The following is a 22,384-nucleotide window of genomic DNA, read 5'->3' as shown; positions in this document are numbered from 1 at the left end:
AGGCAGAAGTTTTCAACCTGTGGGTTAGGATACCTGCAGGGAGTAGGGGGTGTCTGAATGACCCTTGTACAGGTTTTCCAAGACACAGATATTTAACATATGATTCATAACAGTAGCAAAATTACAGTTATGAAGCAGCAACCAAAATAATTTTAGAGTTGGGAGCCACCACAATATGAGGAACTGCATTAAAGGTCACAGCATTAGGAATGGTGACAACCACTGCTCTAAGGCCTGTGGACTCTAGGCACTGCTAGAGACCTGGATTGGATCATGGCATGGCCATTGACCAGCTGTGTGAATTGAACAAGCCCCAACTTTTTCTGAGCTCAACTGACAGACACACAACCACTACTCTGGTTTCATGGGGGTACAGGTGAAATGGATATGTGGGTCCTATAACCCACAGACAAAAAAAGGGCATATACCCCAAAGGAAATTGGGTACTAGGGATGACTTCTGCCCACCACTCAGTGAGAGCTTGCTGTGTGCCAGGCCTTTCCATATGCAAGTTTCTGCTCTACCACTGAGCAGAGCAGTCCATGGGGAAGGACTCAGACTCATAGCAAAGGTGACTGAATATGGGGTCCAACCCTGGCCTGTTCAGAAGTCCCAGTCCTGTCATAAGAATCACAATCTAGAGGCAACCCAACTACCCATGAATGGGTAAGTGGGAAAAAATGTGGTATGTCCACGCAATGGAATATTACTTTGCCTTTAAAAGGAAAACTTGACACTTGCTATACAACATGGATGAGCCAAGAGGGCATTGCCCTAAATGAAATAAGCTACTCACAAAGTGAGTTACCAGAAGATTCCATTTAATAAAGCATCTTAAGGAGTCAAGTTCATAGAAACAGAAGCAGAGAGGTGGTTACTAGGAACTGGCGTCGGGGGAGGGTAGGGGGAGAGTGGGGGCTGGGAAAGGGTGAAGGAAGGTTATCTAATGGTATACAGTACCAGTTTTACCTGATAAAAATATGAATTCTGGAGATGAAGCTCAGGGGCAAAACACTTTCCTCTGTGTATTAATACAAGGCTCTGGGTTCTGAAACAACCACTCTAGGGTCTCATTGTACAACAATGTAAATGTAGTTACTACCATGCAGTTGTGAGTCAAAATAGCACAGACGGTATGGTATGCAATGTGTTTCTCTTGTTTTTTTAGACAGGGTCTCAACTCTCTACGTAGCCGAGGATGACCTTGTCTGATCCTCCTGCTTCCACATCCCCAGAGCTGGAATTACTGGCTATGTCCACCATGCCTGGTTTGATAATATTGTGCCAGGAATTAAAACCATGGCTTCACCCATGTGTTGGGGGCCGACTTTAGCAGAAAGCGGCTATCAGCTTTGCAGCCATCTTGAGCCATATACCCTGACATGAGACTTGGATTACAATAGCCTACAACAGCTGAGCACACTCTGATAATCTTGGTTTAGATACCTTGGGTGCGTGAGATTAAAGGTGTGTGAGATTAAAGGTGTGTGACTTAAGAGTGACCTAGAGATCAGATTTAGAGACAAGACCTAAGGGCATGATTATAGGTGTGACCAAAAAGCATGTCTTAGAAGTGAGACATATAAAAGGCAGAGGCAGATAGAGATCAGAGAATCAGACAGAGGAGACAGAGAAGAAGACACTTCAGAGAGTACAACTTGGAGTAGGAATTAGGCATTAGGTAGCAGGCACTTGGAAGAGAACTTGGAAGAAGTAACTTGGAACTTGGAGGCACTAGGAACTAGGAACTAGGGACTAGGAACTTAGGACTTGGGACTTGGAGAGAAGAGAGACTGAAGAATAAACGGGATTGAAACACATTCTGTCTGGTCTCCATTCTTCGAGTCCGGCCTCACTCTCTCTCTCTTGCTGAACCCCGGCCCGTGGACCAGAGCGGCAGCTTGGACCGGGATACAGTGGCCGCCAAACTCGGGGCAGCCCAGACCTCAACATTTTGCTCGGGCCGCGACATTTTTTGTCACCTGAATGTGGGACTAGTGCGGCTCGCAACACCCATGCATGGCAAACATTCTACTAAATGAGCTACACGCTCTGTTCTGTGTTATGAGTTTTAAATAAAATAAAATTTAATAAAATGCTCCCAGTTTGGGGGCAGACAGGATCTGAGGAAGGGACTAGGAAGGAACACTCAGCAAGGCCTCAAATTTGGCACAGGAACACTTCAGTGGGCAGGATTTGAGCAAACACATATGGGCTTGGGGCCCTCAGGCTAAGGCTGGACCTCTAGCTGACTCTAAGCTCTGACTTTCCAAGTCCCCAAGGTCTGTCCCCAAAGTGATACTCTTGAGGAGAGAAGACCCTGGTCTTCAAGAAAGAAGGAATTCCTTGAGTACCTACTATGTGCTCCTAAGTCCACTTACCCTATGTCCTGGGCCCCCTTCTATCTTACAGCCTCTGTCTTCCCGAGTGACTCATGATCCCAGGGTACCCCTACAGTTCTCACACTGGAACTCAGTGGGTTAGAGTGGTCACTAGAGGCCCACAGTCTAGGACACAGCCTGGAGAGGACAGCAGGGACCTGGTGCTTTGGTCTCATGGCCCTTCCCAAGCAGCCTCTGCCCACTTTTCGGAAGGGACACTGACTCAAGAGGGTCTGATTTAATTCGGACTAAACGGGCCTATGCCTGGATCTGGTGTGTGTATGACAAGGCCTCAATCCCCAGCCCCAAGGCAGTAGTTCTGCACAGGATGATGAAAGTAGAAAATAGCAAACCATGCTTTCTTATTATCATAAGGACAAAATCTTCCCATCCTGGAGCTCCCTCAAAGAGATCTGACTCTGGTCCCTTCCTCCAGCTCTCAGCAACACCCTCCCGCAAAAGCACAGGGTAGGTAAGACCTAGGTTCCCAGCCCCAACTCTGCTGGTCACATCAGGGCACTTACACCAAGGATCCTCTCTGTAGTCGTTGGGTAGGTTAGACAAAGCCAGGGCACCACATTCTGAGGCCAGGTTTGGTATACAGAAGGTGCTCAATAATAGCCACTACCCTCAGTTCTCTCCTTTCAGACAAAGACATTTTTATTGATTGGTTTGTTCCACTCAAAGACTGGTTTGTTTGTCTGAATCTTCCCAGAAGACATACCCCCAGGACACTGGGAGTCTGGAGGCCCAGGGAGAGGGAGGTGGGAGGAGCAGCCATACTTCACAGAAAAAGGAAAAAACGTCATTCATCCCCTGGGACCAGACTGTGAAACTCTTGTCAGCTGCCCTTCCACCCAGGAGAGCCCAGGGTGGCCCCAGATCCTCCTTAATAAGCTCCCTGGTGCCTGGCGGGAGCTGATGTACTTGGCTGTGCTTAGATCACCCATAACCTTCTATTCTTAGCCAAACAGAACCTGCCTGGTGTCTGGTGTCTGTCCCACTGCCCAGAAGAACCTGCTAATCCCAGGTGGCCACTCACAACAGTGGGGCTTACGTGGCAGCTCTGTGGCCTGAATTAAGCCAGGTCTCAGAAGGGCCTCAAGGTGGCCCAGGAACCCATGGAGGGCCTCCCTGGACTGGGTCCAGGTTTGGATTCTATGACTTCTAAGGTGGCTTCCACAGTACAACTTCAAATGGCCAAAGCGCTAAGGTCCCATGAGCTGGTGATCTTAAGATCTGAGGATAAAGGATATACGATTCTAGAAGTGCACGGGTCTCAGAGGGCCAGGAAGACATCTTGCTACACATATCTGCCCTTTCCCAGCCAGCTATGGAGGCAGAGGCTGTCATCAGTCTCCTGATCCTGGGTCCCCTCGAGCAGTACAGCACAGCTGGTAGATTCCTCTCCCTCCAATCACCCCAACCTGCCAGTGAACTTCCCCATGACCCTCCAGCACTAGACACTGCTGGCAGGGTAACAGTGTCCGTCCTGTGCCTGTAGAGCCAGCGCATCCTGTCATAAGCAGCAGTGAATGACCTGTCGCAGTCCCAAAGCGGAGAAGTGGGTTGGGTGGCCCACAGCCTTTAGAGACCATAGTTCCCCCGACACTATCTTTTGCCGACAGCTTCCTGGTACCATCTCTTCAAACACCCTGTTTAAGATGGGAAAACAGGGGCAGAGACAGGAAGATGGAGGGGGTGCTCAAGTCACATAGAGAGCTGGAGGCAGAACTCAGCAGAATCCTCCCTGCATGTCCAAGGGGTTGCCAGTGGACACACCCTTGGGCTAGTACCTACCATTGATCCTTCTCTGGGCCCTTCCTTTCCATCTGCCCCAAACTGGGGGCCCTGAGGCATGGCTGTCTTCTGTCATCTGAGTCCCCAACGCAGTAACTATACCATAAAGTCATCTATAGGACAAACTGAGAACAGGGGATGGTTCAGGGAGTGGGTCATGGCCTCATGCCCAAGGATGGCTGCTGAGCGCACATGTGGTCTGTGGAGGACTAATCCTGACATGTGTAGGGGACACTTGTCAAGCACACCAGCAGCTAATTAACCAGCTGCTCCCAAAGGAAGCAAATGAGGCTTACACAGCCCATCCTCACAGCCTGGCTGTCACCAGGACCAGGATGCCAGTCACAGTTGCTGGAGCCCCTAGGCTGTACCCTGGGGCTGTGCCCCCAGGGCCCCAGTAGTTTCTGCTTTTCCTTCAGTACAGTGTATGGAGAAGGTAGCATGTGGTTCCCTGTGACACAGGAACTGGACGAAAGGGACTCCTTAGATCACCTGGTTAGCCTGTGGGGCTGCCTGGCGCCCCTGAAAGTGACAGATGCTGGGGTGATTTGAAGTGACAGGTGCTAGCATACCTTTGCTGTTGCTCCGTCCCGGGGCTTGTAGAAGTGGCCTATTTCTTGCTGAAGGAGATCACAGATCGAGTCTCTAAAGCTCTCTGTTTCTTTGCTGCAGCCTGGAATTGACTCTTCTCTCCTAATAGGGGGCCTACTATGCACCCTGCTTGCTTTGACAGCTCAGCCTGTGAGATCAAGCCACTTCAGCGCCCTTTTCAATCAAGGTCAGAAAGGCAAGCTGCAGGCACAAGTATGGAACCCAGGACAGAACCCACTGTTTGGCTTTTCTAAGCCAGACAGGAGGTGGACTAGAGACATGACTCAGTGGTAGCATGCTGACCTAGTAGGCCCAAAGCCTTGAATGCACAAGGCCCTGATTCCATGCACAGGACTGGGGAGGGATGTGTCTTTTCTCTGTAACCAGCTTAAGTTACATTGCTATGCTATTACATCCTTTCAACTGCTGCCACCCCTAGGCCCCTCCTACCCACCAACCCAAGCGTAGGGAACATCTGGACTGTCTCTGGGGGCCAGCCTCGCCAGCTGTCTGCTCTCCATTCAGCTCTGATGGGGCCAGGGCACCATCTGGGAGCTGTAGGCACAAAGGCATTAGGAGGGACCCTCTGGATTCAAAAGGATGGGGTGCTGGATAGACCCAGCTCTATCTCTTGAGACCCCATCCTGGCCAGGGTGCTCTGACCAAGCACACTGTGTTGCCAGGCTGCTGGTGCCTGGAGTAGGTGCTCTGGGCTTTAGTGAAATAAAACAGCAATAGTCACCCAGGAGAGCCACAGTTGTCCTACTGACACCTTCTTGAAACCAGTAGAAAAAGGGAGGGGCATGTTAGAGTGGCTGTCTCGTTCTGTTCTTCAGGTCCTATGACTACCAGCCCCATTCCTTCATCACTACCAGCTGCCCAGGGCCAGATCACCCCTTATATGCAGGCAGGTCCTGTTGGGCCCAGCCTACAGCAGTGCTGTCAGGTTGAGGAGAGTTCCTAAAGTGTGCCTTCCACCTGTTCCAGAGGCCACGCCCTCATACTCCTGGGATGTAGCAGGGGAGGGTGGTATCTGGTCCTTGAATCCAAGAGTCAGGAGGGATAGACAGAAAGGCGTCTGTCCCTGCTCCATGCACACTGACACACAGTCCTGGCTTGTGTGAGCAACTTGTACATAGTTCACAGAGTCTCATTACTGTAGCCTGAGTAAAACCTGCGCAGTAGCACAAGTCTGTCAGGAACCAGTGAGCCACTTCCAGGGATCACTTGCAGAAATTATGACAGGTGAGCCAGAAGCCGGGGTGGTACCAACTGAGCAAAAACACACTGTCGATGATCACAGCTGGTTGGGTGGGGGGTGTCAGTCTGTCTATCATCTATCTATCTATCTATCTATCTATCTATCTATCTATCTATCTATCCCCCCCTTTTTTAAAACAGGGACTCATCTATCCCAGCCTTAATTTGAACTTAATACAGAACCAAGGATGCCTTCTGATTTCCCCGTCTTTATGTCTTGAATGCCTGATTCATCACTGTTGGGGATTGAGTCCAGGGCTTTCTAGGTGAGCACTCTACCAACCGAGCTACGCCCCAGCCTCTAAGTCAATTTATAATATGTCTCTATGTTATCTCCCTAGATCAGCACAAATGGCTGGTGTGGGTTATTACTATCCTCATTCAATCCCCATTCAACCGAGGAAGAAACTGAACATGGCAGACTGGGGAATCTTCCACAGTTCCTACCCCAGACCAATCAGCATGCACCAACCCTCTTTCCAGCTGGCTCACTTGCCTTTCCAGCTCCTCCCTGCTTTATCATGAGATCTGGGACCTTAGGGGAGCAATTATAGAGGTGACCAGGTATACCAACTATGGAAGCAAGGCAAAAGGAGGGGTGCAGTTCACTGGTAAAGGTGAGGCCTCTGATCCCTCCCAGCTGGGGCAACCAGGAGGACCTCAAGACTGGAGGGAAAGTGAGCATGCTTAGAACTCCTGAGAGCCTTTAGCCATTGGAAGGATTTGCCAGTGGCCTTGCCTAACCGCATTAAGAGGACCTGAGGCCCACAGAGGAGAAGGGCCTGCTTACAAGTGAGCCAGAAGCTGGGGATGGGGGTAGGGTACCAACTGAGCAAAAACACACTGTCGATGATCACAGCTGGTTGGAGGGTGTCAGTCTATTCTCCCTTTTCTGAAACAGGGACTCATCTGCCCCAGTCTTAATTTGAACTTAATACAGAATCAAGGATGCCTTTGAATTTCTGGTCTTCCTGTCTTTACCTCTTGAGAGGAGAAGATCCAGTCAGTCCACACAGACCACCAGGGCACTGGCCAAGAGCTGGAGACACCGGGATGAATTTACTTGGCCCCGACCCTCAGGACCCTCCTGGTCAGCTAAGTACCCACTCAGCTGGTCCTTAGACATCCTTATCTATCCATCAGTTGCTCCAGATGTTGCTTCGCTGAGAACACTGGGCCCTACTCATCCCACCCCACATCTCCCCTCTGTGGCACCTCACTACATATCCTCGATGCCAAATCCAGGCTGATGGGCCTCAGGAGGCAGCATCCTGCGCTCTCTGTCCTCCTCCTTCTTCTGCCTCCCTTATCCCACTTGACTCCTCAGACTTCCTGCAGCAGCTGTGAACTCTGCCCAGGGTAACTGGTCCTCAATAGCTCCTAGGAGATCTGACACTAAACAGGGCCTGGGTACAGATCCATGGCACAGAATAAATTTGTCACCCGCCCACCCACCACCACGACCTGGAACAATTAAAAACTTGCTTCTTCCTTTTAAGGCTTGTATTTGTCTTTCTTTAAAAACCCTTAGTGGGCTGGGAAATGAAATGGAAGATTCTTAGTCAGACATGTCTTGGCATTTCTTAGGGCTGGCTGTGTGCCTGGCCCATAGTCAGCCTGAGACAGGTCCGTTTGGTAGATGAAGAATCCAAACACCTCTACCTTCCATGTGTCCTGCAGCCTGAAGCTCTACCATTGTAGCCAAGCCTTGTCTTGCACCAGTGTTCCCAAGATAGTCTCTGGAACACACACAGTCCTAAGCCAAGAAATGAGCCTCCCTCTGTGGCTTCTTGTGCCAGGTACCCTGATGACAACTTGCCAAGCATCTTGTAGCAGGTTCCAGGCCTCCAAACAAACTTGGGAGCCTGACATGATAATGCACACCTGAAATCACACTTAGGAGGTAGACACAGGTCCACCTGGAGTTCAAGGCCAGCTTTGATTATATGAGACTCAAGAACAAAGCACACCATGGAAGCTCACAAGTTTGGGAAGGGTTAACTGTATACTGTAACACAGGAAAATCTCTAGGAAGGTTCTGAGTTACATGGTATAGGTGGCACTATGGCTCTGCAGAGCACCGTGGGGATTAATCCCTGGCAGGATAGAGTGTGTGTGTGTGTGTGTGTGTGTGTGTGTGTGTGTGTGTGTGTGTGTGTGTGTGTGTTTTCTTTGTATCTGTGTGTTTCTGTATGTGTATATGTGTGTGTGGTCTCTTTGTATGTGTGTGGGATTAATCCCTGGCAGGATAGAGTGTGTGTGTGTGTGTTTTCTTTGTGTCTGTGTGTTTCTGTATGTGTATATGTGTGTGTGGTCTCTTTGTATGTGTGTCTGTGTGTCTCTCCGTGTCTCTCTGTGTGTCTGTGTATGTGTGTGTCTGTATGTGGCCTGTGTGTGTCTGTGTATGTCTCTGTATGTGTGTTTATCTCTTTGTGGTCTCTGTGTCTGTATGTCTCTCTGTGTGTCTCTTTTTCTCTGTGTGTCTCTGTGTATGAGTCTGTGTGTGGTCTGTATGTCTGTGTTTGTCTGTACGTGTCTGTGCCTGTGTGTGTGTGTATATATGTGTGTGTGTGCTCAACCTCAGCCTCTACCACCAGTCCTTAGTGGCAGAAAGAAAAGAAGGTGACACTGTACAGTTCTGCAAATATAGGACAGAGGAAGGAGATGGTCAAAGATGGGCAGAGATGTGAGCTAGCTGTGGGACAGGGACTTTGCCTGCTGGGCTAGGCATCCTATGTTAGCAAAGTGGGGCCGAGATTTGTCCCTAGAGTGTTGTGGAGATTCAGGGTGGAAAGACAAACAGAGGCAAAAGTTGGGTGCCAGTATATGCTCTGTGCATCATGATTTCCCTGTCTTCTGCCAGAAGGGTGTGGCCATGTCCTGACCAAGCATAGCCACTGCAGAAGTCCTCCATCAGGATGGATGGAATCTCTAGCAAGGCCCAAGGCACCAGAGGCTGACTGGGTAGGAATGAGTGAAGGAAAGCTAATAACAACAGCCACTTAGAAAAGACATCCAGTCAAGCACACGGGGGAAGAAAGGGATGCTGGGATGCAGGAGGTAGGTTTGTGGACATCGGGATGAAGGGATGGAGAGGCTACAGCCAGAACAGAGCTGAGCAGGTACAGCCATAGAAGGAGGCACCTGGCAAAGCAGGCGAGTTCTGTAAGGCCCATCCTTACAAGATGACCCCCTGTATCTTGAACAGGAAAAGGACCATTTCTCTATCCCAGGTTCTATGCTCTTTCTTGAAGGTTCCATACAAACTACGCAAATGTTTTTACAGGTATAACAAGCAGAGAAGCCTTTGAGCATGCCTCAGCCTTCACTCTCTGGAAGACATCTTCAAGTACGTGCACCACTTGCCATACTCATGCACATGGCATTTTGAAAGTACCTACTATGTTCCAGGCAAGTGTTTGGCACTGTAGATAAGAGGCCACAGCAAGCAACAGCATCACGCAGAGAAGGTTCTGAGTAGAGGAGGCAGCGGTTCACTTGAGGGTAAAAGCAAGGTTTTGTAGGAAAAATAAACAAATCCCCACAGACTGGAAGCCTGGAGGATGAAACCATACCACTGAGTGGCCTCAGGCGGTCGCTCACCTTTCTTTGACTCTCTGCCCTTTTGTCTGTAAAGTGAGGCCGACAGTAAAAACCACAAAACCTGCACTAGGCAAAGGACAAGCATCTTCTCGCTCAGCTCTCACTGCCTGCACAGGGTCTCTAGCTGGGTGAGTAAAGATTGCTCCTTCCCCAGACGAAGAATCTGAGGTCCACCAGGAGGTGGAAGTCAAGGTGGAGTCCTGGGCAGGTCGGCTTCCAGAACTTTCCCTTGTTGCCTCCCTCACAAATGTTCCTCACAGACTGTAGGGAAATCAGAGACATCGAGATTCTAGTGCTTTGCAAGGCTACACTGGTGTGTCCAAGGCAACAGGAAGGGATCTTGAGTTCCCTGTGACAGCAAAATGCTTAAGTTCCCAAGGCTTGCAGAACTGGCCTGGTCTAGAATGCCTGTATTTCTTGGCTAGGTGCCTCCCAGCGAGAGTAAGCCATACTCCTGGGGTCCTGAAGACCCTCCCCCATTGCCCACACAGCAGGGTTCAGCCTAATGTCCAGATCCCCTAGATGGAGCCACTTGGCCTACAACCACCTGCCTATCCTGTGTTCTACCCCTGTCAATCACCTAGAGGGTCCTGCTTGGTCTGAGTGGTGGGGAGACTCTCTAGGGTCCCTTCCCACCCTCCCTGACAGATTGTGGGATCTCTAGCCAATCCTTTTACTTGCTTCTCTGAGCCTCTCTCTGGCTTCCCACTTGCAGGGACTGAAGAGACTATAGATAGTGCGGTACTCTCTAAGGGAAAATGCACATGCACTCCAGAGCCTCTGTGAGAAATTAGCTTGGGCAGGCCCAAGAGCACCATGCTAGCCATTGCCTAGTCTGTGGAGGGAAACACCACCCCACCCGGAATCCCATCAGGAACCCCCACCTGACCTTAAGGACATGCCTTGGAGCCTCAGCCTTAATAATGATTTATTCAGATCCTACCACCCACAGCCACCGGGGAATCCTTAACTACTCTACACTCAGGTTGTCTGGGGCCCAACAATAAGAAAATAGCCATGAAGCTAAATCGTATGTCTTCACTAGGAAGACCTAATACAGATACCCTGTAGGCCCTCTGTGGGTGAAAGAGGTTGCTAAGTAGCCTCAAGCTGCCCTCAGGGTAAGACAGGCAGCCACCAGCATGCAGGTTTCTAGCTTAGCCCAAGGCTGTCTCCTTTGCCCCAGAACCACACCTTTTTAAGACGATTCACACACAAACCCTCCATCCTGGCTCTGCTATCGACTGCTGGGACCCCAGGCTCCAGGGTGGAAACTGGCAGGCCCTGTTCCTTGCCTGCCTGCTCAGTTCCCTGCCTCACCGTAGTGTTGGGCACATTAGGATGGAGGATGGGCTGACTTTGCCCTTGCACAGTCTCCAAACAAGATGAGAAGGAGTCCAGCTGCAGAACAATGGACTTCAGTTAGATGCAAGAAAGAACTTCCTGGAGAGGCATTAAGGATGACATAGAGAAGGAGCTGGGTGGCTGTAAAACTTCCTGTGAAATATAAGACACTGTCTTATCCATTACGTCATTGCCTTCGGACAGCCTGGACAGTAAAGGTTGCTGCACCAGACTCATGGGTATGCGGCTAAGGCTCAACCTGGCTTCCTGATGAGCTCAGGGTCTTTCGGTTCTGCTCAGAGAGTCAGAGGTGGGACTAGAAGTGAGGACAGGCTCTGCAGCCCACATACCTCCCTCCACAAGACCCACACCCAGACATCACTCTTGTCACCTATGCTCAAGTGTGAACTGTGAATGAAGCAGGGGCGGGGCAGGGGCAGGGGCAGGATGTGGGTGCTCCCTGGTGACTGGCTACAAGAGCTCCGCGTTCTAGGCCTGTCAGGCTACACTCCATTGACACCATCATCATCTCATGGGGGCGTCCCAGCATTTCCATGCCAGGTGCCCAGCCACGTCTCCTGTAGCTAGGCTCCTCCCAAACCAGAGTCAGCCTTCTACACCATGACATCCAATCCCTTCTCAGAAGCAGTCTCACATGCTTCCTACAGCCTCCATCACCAACTACTCTACCATAGTCTGTAGTGCCATATTCCCTCACTTGCCTTCAGGAGACTGGGGGCTCCTGAGCCCAGGGGAGCAAGGACTGAATAAGGGTCAGAGACTAGCAGTGGCAGTTATCAGCTCTAGGAAATATTGACCAAAGCCAACCACAGGACTGGCTTTAAGCTGGTGTCAGAGGCCTCTAAGCACCTGCCACCTGAGTCTTCATAAACTTCACTCACTGAGAGATAAGGCAAGGTCTCTCTGAAATCCACATCCATCCCAACTTGCTGGGAGAGGCAAAGATGGAGAGGAGGTGGCCCCAGAACCCTGTCTCTGAGAGGAATGTAGCAGTTGAGGTGCTTTGACATGGGGACCCCCAGCTTACTATGCTATCTGAGCTTGACTCCCCAACAGTCTCATTCACATAGAAAAACCCTACTCAAAGACAAAATTACTTGCCCATTGTCACCTCACAGTAAGTGATAAAACAGAGACTAAAAGGGCAGGTTTTGGTGTCTCTAAACCCACTGGCTTCTCTGCACTACAGTCTTTGGATTGATTCTGCCACCAACACAGGGGGTTGACTTCAGTGAGGTTACCTGCTGGTGAGGGCTTGCACAGAGGTCTCTGATGTCCCCTACACACCCTCCTCTCACTGGAAAACAAAACACCCCTCTGACATTCTCCAGTTCTCCCAGGTGGGACCAGGGCCTGGTGGGCGGGGCAGTGGGGTGTCCAGCTTGGAAAACAAGCAGCCTCAGACAAGGCACCATTGTTACAGGAAGCCTAACACTTTGACCACTAAAACAAAACCAAGCAAATGGAGTGCTGATTATCTCTTACGGAAAATGGGGGACAGTGGGGTGCCAGAGAGATGGCTCAGTGGTTAAGAACACTGCCTGCTCTTCCAGAGGACACGGGCTCGATTCCTTGCCCTCCTCATGGCAGCTCACAGCCATCTACAACTCCAGTCCCAGGGGACCTGACATCCTCTTATGACCTCTGAAGGGACTAGGCATGCATAGACATACAAGCAAACAAAACACCCCCACACATAAAATAAATATAATTAAAAAAAAAAAAAAACAATGGGAAGAACCACAAACCTAGGGACTCACCCTTCTCAACCCAGCCCCCACACCAAGAAACCTGGTACAAGCAGGTGACTGGGCCAGGGACTCCTGGGATTGAGTCCAGCCAGGCTCTGCTGCTGCTGCTGCTGTATGACCTTTCACTGCACACTGGTGACGTGACGTGTCAGGCACGCACATTCCATTCATGGCCTCATCTTAGACATAGATTATTTCTATCCCCATTCTTCAGATGAGAAAACCAAGGCTGGAAAAAGACACCAGGGGAGCAAAGTCTGTCAGACTGAGAGTCTTTCCACCTATCACTTCTGTGCTCAGGGAAGTCCCAGGCCAGACAGTGTGGTCAGGAGCTGCTCCTCAAATGCACAGCCTGTGGGATGCTCCAGGCAGCATGAGAAGGCCTCAGGCAGGTCTCAGCTGCCACAGGCAGGCCTCAGATGCCCCATACTGAAACATCTTGAAGCTCTGATTACTAAGTCCAGCCCTTGCCTCAAGACAATGAGCCGAGGCTTTCCCAAGCTGCAGAGAGTTTCCCAGAAGGTCAGGAGCTACTACAGCCAAACCCATCTCTGGAACCTCTTTAGGGAACGAAGGAACTTAATACTCTAATCCCATGTTCAAGGGGACAGAGTGTCCTTAAACTTCACAGCCAATCCTAATGAAGATGAACACAAGGGTGCCCTGACCTCAGGGTGCCTCTGGGTGAGTTTCTTTAAGATTCTTGGAGGCAGGGAGGACCTTTCAGGTAAAAAAGAACTCTTTCTCTTTGAGCCTCTTGGGGAAGGTGAGATATTTTGGGGGAGGGACATTTTTTTTTTCTTCTACCTTTTTCTTCTTCTCTTGTTTTTGATGTTTTGTTTTCGTTTTTTTGAGACAGAGTCTCTCCACAGAGCACTGGTTGTCCTGGAACTCAACTATGCAGATCAGACTGGTCTTGAGCTCACAGGGATCTGCCTGACTCTGCCTCCTGAGTGCTGGGATTAGTGTCATGTGCCCCAGGCCTAGCTAGGGCATTTTTTCAGAGTCTACTCATTCACAAGCTGGACAGCTACAGGGGGAAAGCCAGGGACCCTCACTGCGACTGGCTTCTCTGTGAGCCAGAAGATAAAATAGCTCCAAGCAGATCTGCCCCCAGCTTGGGAAAGGCTAGGCCTCTTGCGTGAGTGGCCTATACTTCCTCCTCACGTGCCTTTTGGCACTCCTGTTGTGGAGGGAGGAGGGATAGCCTACAGAGGTTACATGTCTTGGCTACCCTTAGGAAGGAAGACAGATGCCCAGCTCAGAAGCTCTGCCTCTCAGAAGCCTTCCCTAATCTCTGGACAGCTCAGCCCTGGCCTACCTAGTGGCATTCTGCACTGTCATTGCTTTTGTGTCCTCCTCTCCCTACCAAGCTGTTCATTCATACTGCAGAGCAACTGCCCTTTGTCTGGGACCTACTCCAACACACCGTCCTTGAGCACCTGTTCCCTCTCAGCCACCTGCTTCGGTGCTGGTGACACGGACAACAGTGGTTTACCACACAGAGTGCTCACTAAGTGCCTGGGCTTTGTGTGTGCATGTATGGTGCCAGTGACTGAGCCCAGGGCCTCTTATATATTCAGTAGGTTCTCCACCTCTGAGCCAAGCCCTCAGGCTGCGCTGGGCCTTTTGAGCACCTTATGTGTAGGATCTATGTCATCCTCACAAGAGCCCTGGGAAGGAGCTGATGTAACGAGCCCATTTTACAGATGAGGAGACTTTCCCTAGCCACATGGGTGGGATCAGCCCAGCCTCAGGAAATCACTCTCAGCTTGGAACTTCAGCACCCACATGTTTTAGCTGTGGTCCGTATGTTTCCTCCACAGCGCACGGTCTCCAGTGGTGTCACCTGTCGATGGATGAAGAGTATGGTAATGCTACCTCCCTATAAAGACAAACAAAAAAACCAATCTGTGCTTGTTCTGCATCTATTGGTCAGATCCCAACAGCTTGTCCCAATCGGGTCACTGCTGCTGCGGTGTTTGAGAGGAGACACCTAGGTCACAGACTTCTCAGACCTACTGCCTTCCCCAATCCTAGCTCAAGATTCCTCCCAAGCCAAAAACTCTGCTCATACATACACACGGCTGCTCCCTGGGAAGGGGCTGGGGGCAGCATCTCCCATCTAAATTCACTTAAGAGCTTCCTCCAGGAAGTCCTCCCTGCTATGCCCTAGCTCCAGTCACTGGGCTCTTCAGTTAGCTTCTCACAGAGCCATTCGTTCATAAGGCCAAAGAGGGAAAGGCAAGCGGGTTCACTGAGAGAGTGCCAGCCTGTGTGCCAGACCTCAGCAGGTACCCACTCTACATCTCACTAAGCCTCATACATTGCTATTATCAGCTCATCTTATAGATAAGAAAATAGGCGCCAGAGTGGAAAGACTTGTGCCAGGGGCCACTTGCCTCCTCTGTCCTAGGAGAGCTTCCTTCTGCCAAGCACAATGATAGGCATTCAGGGGAGGGGTTCTTCAGGTTGGCCAGCAAGCAGAGAGATCTATTCTCTCCCTAGATTAGTCAGTAAACAGGGGCCATGAGCTAGCAACAGAAGGTGGGGCTCTACCTGCTTGAGAGGAGTCCCAAGGGCTTCTGGGAAGAAGTATCTCCAGGCTTAGAAGGATTCTACCAATCCTCCCCTAACCACAACAGAACAGTAGGCAAGCCATGGCCCACAAAGCCCTGGCGCCCTGCAAGCAGCAAAGCAAGGAGAAGCCAGCTGCCCTGCCAATGACCCCATAGTGGCCGGGCCAGCTGGCCTCTAGTCCTGCCAACCTGGCCTAGCCCCGCCAGCTCTCAATCACAGCTAATGACCATGCTGCCTGCACTCTAGGCCACCATCCTCCTTCAAGTGACCACAGTGCTCCTGGCCCAGATATCAGCTAGGCCAAAATCACAGCTGTTGTTCCACCACATCCTTCAGCCCTGTGCTGTGGCCTCTTCTTCTTGCCAGGGTCATGAAGGACACTGCAGAAGACCTGAGACATGGGAAGTTGGAACACTAACAAGACACAGAGGGGCTGACTCACTGCAAGCAATATACCTGCCAGCCAGCACAGAGCCCAGGGCCAGGGTTCCTTCCTGGGCTCTTCACTCGGTCCAGCACAGCCAGACCGTGGCCTAGGGAAGAAGGCTTGAGGCTAGGTTTGTCACATGCAAAGAATGCTTTCGAAGTACAGGGTGGAGTTGAGGGATAAAACATCTCCTAAAAGCTGGCTAAGTGTCCATTCAGTGACAGAGAGGAGCACAGATTCACAATTCAAACAGATGCAGGTCTGACTCTCTGTTCCCTGATGTTTAGCTGTAAGAATCTGGGCAAGACAGAGCACCTCCATGCGCTCCAGTTTCCCAGCAAAACCAGCTGTTTTGTGGAGTTACTATGACCGACAGTGACTAAGTACTTGGCACACCGTGCAGCCTATCCTAAGTAGTAAGGGCCACAGCTATTACTAACATCTCCATGACCATAGAGGTAAATGTACGGGCATTTCCCAAACTGTAAAATATTATGACTTTTATCAGTAGATGTTTACCGTGAAGGGTTCAACATTCACAGATGCCACCCCAGAGGAGTGGGCAATCCAGGGACACTTGAGGGTGGGATTGGTGACCCAACTGGGCCAAGGCAGATAAAGTGAGAAGAAAGGGGGCAGGGATGTGACCCAGGCTGTCCCACAAGCAAAAGGGTTGACAGGTGTCCACATGTGGTATGTTAAGTAGACAGTGATGAACATGGAGCCTGAAGCCCCATTAGTGGCTGGCTATGGCTGCCAAGGCCACACCCAAGACATGGTCTGGTCTCACCATCACAGAGGGGCTCTACACAGAGCCTCCATTTCTCTCCCACCGGATTGCTCTGCCCTCTCTGAATATCAATTACTACCCCAGTATTACTGTTCCAGAATTCTCCTCACTGCTCCACCTACCATACCATTTCATTCCCCAACAGACACTGACTCCCCAGTGTGTTCACACTAAAGCAGTCCTTTACTGACTACCATGGCTGCCCGACATTTTGCTTATGTGACCCTATGGTCACCCATAATGAACTTGAGAAGTGAGCCTCACTATGCTAATTTAACAGAATTTGACATAATAGTGGCCAGGTATGGTCACTTGTCTTGGCCTCCAGTCTTACTGTGAGCAAGTGGTACAAGCAAAATTCCCTGAAGACCTCCCTGGCTGCCCCCACCCTCGGTGCCCATCTCCAACACTTCTGGAATCAGAGACTTGCAGCTTGATCCTAGCTGAGCTACTCTGGCTACTTTGGTTGTCTGTGGGTATCCCTGCCCCCTCCCCCAACAGTAGAGAGCTAGGGGGATAATAGGTCCTGTTCTACACACACACACACACAGAGAGAGAGAGAGAGAGAGAGAGAGAGAGAGACAGAGACAGAGACAGAGACAGAGACAGAGACAGAGAGACACAGAGAAACAGAGAGACACAGAGAGAGAGCGACAGAGACAGAGAGAGACAGAGAGACAGAGAGACAGAGAGACAGAGAGACAGAGAGACAGAGACAGAGAGAGCCTGAGGCACAAACAGGAGCCCCTGGCCTCCTCTGGTGGGGCGGAAGCACAGTGGAGTTGCAGCAATTTCCCTAGCCTGCCTCCCAGTGAGGGGAATGATAAATTATTCACTGTACCCTGTGCTTAGGGAGGCCAGACAATGGGCCAAAGGGAATGGACACCAGCTCCTGCCCCACAGGAAGCCACAGTGGGTGTGAGGACTGTTAGAATCCAGGGCCCCTTCCCAGTATCTCCAAGTAGATTATAGAAGGCTTTGTAACTACGGGAGGAAGCTCAGGAAGTCGGACCAGGAACATGGACATGTTGTTGAAGTTTCTCAGCCTGTGACTGCCACCTGTGTGTGTTCTAACCTCAAACAAATTTGAGGAGTTCCCAGACTTCCTCGTCAAAACTTCAGTTTCCTTTCTCCACAGGGAAGGAAATGGAGGGTGCTCAGGCCCTGTGTATCTGTAGCTCAGTTAATCTTGGTGGGAGAGCCATTCCACTCTCTTAGAAAAGCGAAGGGCTCTGAGGGTAACATGGCTGCCCGTGATCAGGAGGCAGAGTAGCCTCTTCATCACGACACTAGCCACTGGCCACTTAGGCTACAGTGTGCCGCTTAGCCCGTCTGCACAACTTCTATGACACTTCACAGTTGACACTCAAATAGTCCCTGAAGCAAACTCAGCAGGCCTGAGTCAAAGATTTCACCTCTCTGAGCCTCAGCTTCCCACACAAGATAGCCTTAAATAGCAAGCCCATATTGGGTGAGCTCCACAACTCTTTAGCACTCAACAGTTTGCCTGTGGGACCCTCTCTTTCTGAGCAGGCAGCAGGATGCTCTGACCCCATCTTGCAGGTGAGACTTCAGAAGGAGCTTTCCTCGGTCTCCTGTTGTGCCTCACCAGAGGTTCCCAGCAATTTCCAGCACATGGTGAAATGAGATCACAGGTGTGAAATTAGTTCATCAAAAGGGAGCTTTGTTTAGATGCAGGATTATTATAAGTATTTGAATCCTCAGGCAGAGGTGGGGGAGGGGGAATCCCAAGCCCCTCAGACACCTTCTAGGCTGCCAGAACCCCTCCAACCCAAGAACAGGCTTCTAGTCTTTAAGACCCTGTTCCATTTCCCAGGGGCTTTCCAAGGTAATTCCCCCAGACTCCAGGGAGTCCGGCCAACAAAGGTTAACTAGTCCCAGCCAAGGCCATAGTGCCCAGACCAAGGCCATATGCCTCCCCATCCTCACCCAGAACAAGAGCCCACAGAGTCGGTGCCAAATGCTCTTTCACAACACACCTCTCCCACAAAGCTCCAGAGGCAGCGGGAGGAATTTCTGCCTGGGAATCAAGACACCTGGACTGTGTCCCCAGACCTGGCAGCCCTAACCTTAAGGAGAGAAGTTCTCCCCTGAGCCATTTTGCACAGAGAGACTGAAGTCAGGCTTTTCTGAGCCCCAACTCCAACCACAAATGCTTGCTGCAGCCTCATACATGCTCACCTCAACCGCACACTGGGAGTGGGGAAACCCTAGCCACAGACCCAAAAAGGTGAGAGCTGGGAGAAGACCCCTTGATGGATATTTGGAAATCTTTGTCAGGTCTACTTCTCTCTCAACCACTCACTGGCTTTAGGACCTGGGGCCACTGTGCTCCCCACAAGTTTTCGGTATGTCTCCATTAATAATGTCACAGGAAGGTGGCTGAGTTCTGAGAGACCGCGGCTCCAGCTTCCACATGGCTGTGGCTTGAGGACCAATATGGTGAGTCCCTTAACAGATAAAGAGTACTTCAGTAACTATAGTTCCCGCTAACTATGGGAAGCAGGTTGTCCCTCCAGACCGGACCCCAGGAAGAGATTTTTTGGAACAGGGTAGCTCTGCCCTCAAGGCAGGTTCACTTTCAGGGAGGTGGCATGTCCATGATCCAAGAGTGGCTGGTAAGAAGGACCTCTTCAGATTCAGGACCAGGGCTTGAATGTCGATGCCCCAGAGGCCCCCCACCGGGTCCATCTCTCACTTGCAGGCTATCCACTTCTTTTCTTCTCCCCTTCCTCTTTGCTCTTTCGCTCTTTATCTTCTCCCTTCTCCTCGGACTAATCCTCAACCGGGAAGGCAGAGGACCTCAACCCTGCCACACCTCAGTTTCCCCAACTGCCGGATCCCACAACAATACACAATAGCTTTTATCTCAGGGGTAGCTCTGAGCTTAGGATAAGGAACGACTTGTGCAAGGGCGGGGCTCGGACCTGCACACAATGGGCACTCAATAAGTGCAGGCTCCTTTCCACTATCTTTCGCGCGCCCTCTCCTAAACAGTTGACTCTCCCGTGTCCCCTCCACGCCCTCCGCTGACCCGGGCCCTGTCTCTAGGCTCCCGGGACTGCTCCCGCCGCGCATCCGGGGCTCTCACCTGCAACCTCGGCTCGCTGGAGACTGTGGCAGGAAAAGTCCCTGTGTTCCCCTTGGGACAAGCACCCACAAATCCTTAGCCTGGGGCAGAGAAAGGTGGCAGCTTTGATTCGCAGCACCAGCCCAGGGGTTCAGTCCAACTGTCCTGCCAGCTTGGTACCCCTCACGGTGCGCTGGACCCGGGCGGTGCCAGTACAGTTTCAAGTCCAGAGCAGTTCGGTCCAAGGCAGCTGAAGCTTTGGTTCTCCGGGAGCTGGAGGCCGGTGGGTGTCCCGGCTCCTCTACACTCAAGTCCCAGAGCCAGGGCCACCTTGCGCCGACCCGGGGGTGGAGGACACTCCAGCAGAGATGGGTCAGTGTGATGGGGCCGAGAATGTCCCGTCTCGAAGCTCCGGATCAAGGCCGGGGCTCGAACGTCCCAGCAACTCCGGACCACCGGGCTGGGAAAGTCCAGGCGCGGAATGCGGGGCTCGGACCAGCAGGGCAGGGCAGGGCAGGGCAGGCGGAGCGCCAGCGGCCGGAGCAAGGCGAAGAAGTCTGCCCAGGTCCCGACGCGGCTCACTCTGCAAATCTGGGTGGACCTGCCCCGGCAGAGGACTCCGGAGCTCCGGGCCGCCGCTCCACTTCCTCCTCTTACCGGCTCCGCGCTCGCCGCTTGCTCAGCCCCGCGCCGCAGCCTCTGCTACCGCCGCTGTCACCCTAGCCGCCCACCCCCACCCGAGCTGCAAACCGAGCCGAGCCGAGCCGAGCCCTGCCGAGTCAACTCCCGAGCGCTTGCGAGCCTGGCCCCGCCCCAAAAGGGTGGGGCCAACAGAACCCCCGCCCCTGGCCGGGCGGTGAGCAAAGGCGGGGCGTGCAGGACACTGATAGGCGGCTCCCCGCGCGGTTGAGCAGAAAGAGCCAATGGGATAGTGGAAAGGGGGCGGAACTCTGCCGAGCGTGGTCTGGTGCGACTGGAGGACAATGAAAGCTGCGCTTAGCCGGGGAGCCAGCCTCCTGGGGACCGGGATGGTGGGAAAGGCACGGGGGCTTGGGGTAATTGTGACCGAGCACGAGGCCAGCAGTGGGCGAAGGCGAAGCATGGAGGAGGCGAGGATGGTGCTGGGGTGTCCCTGGATGGCGGAACCTGAGGCGTAGCGTCATACTGCCAGCCTTTTGCTCCTCCCCAGCTACTAGGGTTCCTTGCACAGTGCAGCATTTTAGAGCCATGAAAGGTTCAGATTTTAGGAAGCGGTGCAAAAGAAGTTTGTGAAAATAAAAAGCAGATCTGTTTCCCACACTTCCCCTTTCCCAGCGTTCGGCGGCTCAGGGAGGAACGTCGTCACCAGTTTCAAAAATAAGAGCGGAGGTGTGTGAGGTCAACGCACCTAGAATCGTGACTTCTGTCGGCTGTGCACTTTCTTCCCCACCCCGCCCTGTCTTTGAGGTCCCAGCGTCCTGTGCGGGACACTGAACCGGCGTGAACATATATTCATTGATATATATGAATGAATGTTGTGAGTGCGCGTGGGCGGGGCTTATGTCAATAATTGGCTTGGGGAGCCTTAAGATGAGGCAGCCCATTTGTAGGCCTCAAATCAATCTTCTGCGTGGAACCCCCTTGTCACTGCTGTGGACCAAGATTGTAGGAGCCACGTGGTGTTCCCCAGATTGCCGTTGCTGGTAGAGGATTCTACCAACCAGCTCTGACGTTTCTGGGCTAGACTGGTCTTGGAAGACTTTATAGCCTCCTATGGTGATGCTCAGTCAATCCAAGGTCATCCTAGACTACACAGTGAATCAAAACCAGCCTGAGCCTGTCTCACAAGACATAATAGAACGACTTTAAAGAAACTCAAGACGCTGCAGGCCAATGACTGAGGAACCACGTGGGCAGTGGGCTTAGAAGATTCCTGACAGAAAGGACAGCCCATGCAAAGGACACCTCCAGAGATCTCTGGCCTCGTGTTGAGTGTTGAGCCTAGGAGATGAGTGGCAAGGGCCTGCCTGAGGACTGAAGATACCCGTATCGAACTTAGTAATGGTGCTAAGATCTCTTATACCTTCCCCTTTGCCAAGAACCTTCTTCAGCTTTGAGTTGTCAGCACCATGGAGCTCTGAACTCTTAGCCTGTTATTGTAGCCCCTCCTCTTTCCACCTCTTCTCTCCGCCTCTCCACCACACCTCTACGCCCAGTTCCTCTGAGTGTCTACCCTTGTGGTCCTCCTGGGCTGTCCTGTATCTCACCTGGAGTTTATTCCAGCTTCCCTGCAGGATTGAGGTGAGAGTTTGAGACCCAATGCTCACTAACTTTCTTTTTTTTTTGTTTGTATTTATATAATTTTTTTTTTTTTTTTTTTTTTTTTTTTTTTTTTTTGGTTTTTCAAGACAGGGTTTCTCTGTGTAGCCCTGGCTGTCCTGGAACTCACTCTGTAGACCAGGCTGGCCTCGAACTCAGAAATCCGCCTGCCTCTGCCTCCCGAGTGCTGGGATTAAAGGCGTGTGCCACCTCTGCCCGGCTGGATATTTTTTAATGTATTATTTTTTATTGATTATTTGAGAATCTCACATTATGCACCCCAATAATGCTCATTTCTTAGTCCTCCCAAATATGCCCCCCACTCCTATGTGACTGCCCTTCTAATGAAAGAAGAAAGGAGGAAAATGGGGGGAAGTCCATTTTGTGTGGTCCATATACTCACTAGCACACATGGTCAAACTCCCAATGACCCTGCCCTCGGGAAAC

General features: G+C 51.5%; 1 protein-coding gene across 4 annotated transcripts in view; it reads right to left on the bottom strand.

The window, feature by feature from the left end:
- The window catches only part of Gdpd5 (glycerophosphodiester phosphodiesterase domain containing 5), a 79,848-nt gene extending 59,442 nt beyond the window's left edge, over positions 1-20,406 (bottom strand). For 2 of the 4 annotated variants that reach the window (XM_076938663.1, XM_034514851.2), the window contains exon 1: positions 19,661-20,404. The gene's annotated coding sequence lies outside the window, so the exon portion shown is untranslated. Of the gene's footprint in view, positions 1-19,660 lie in introns of all 4 variants that reach the window. The other 2 variants (XM_034514838.2, XM_076938671.1) reach the window with 2 other exon arrangements.
- Between the last annotated feature and the right edge of the window lie 1,978 nt (positions 20,407-22,384).

This window comes from Arvicanthis niloticus, chromosome 1 (assembly GCF_011762505.2).
Source record: "Arvicanthis niloticus isolate mArvNil1 chromosome 1, mArvNil1.pat.X, whole genome shotgun sequence".
Taxonomy (NCBI): Eukaryota; Metazoa; Chordata; class Mammalia; order Rodentia; family Muridae; genus Arvicanthis; species Arvicanthis niloticus.
Note: the sequence above shows the minus strand (reverse complement) of the source record. Positions and strands in the feature narration are given on the sequence as shown.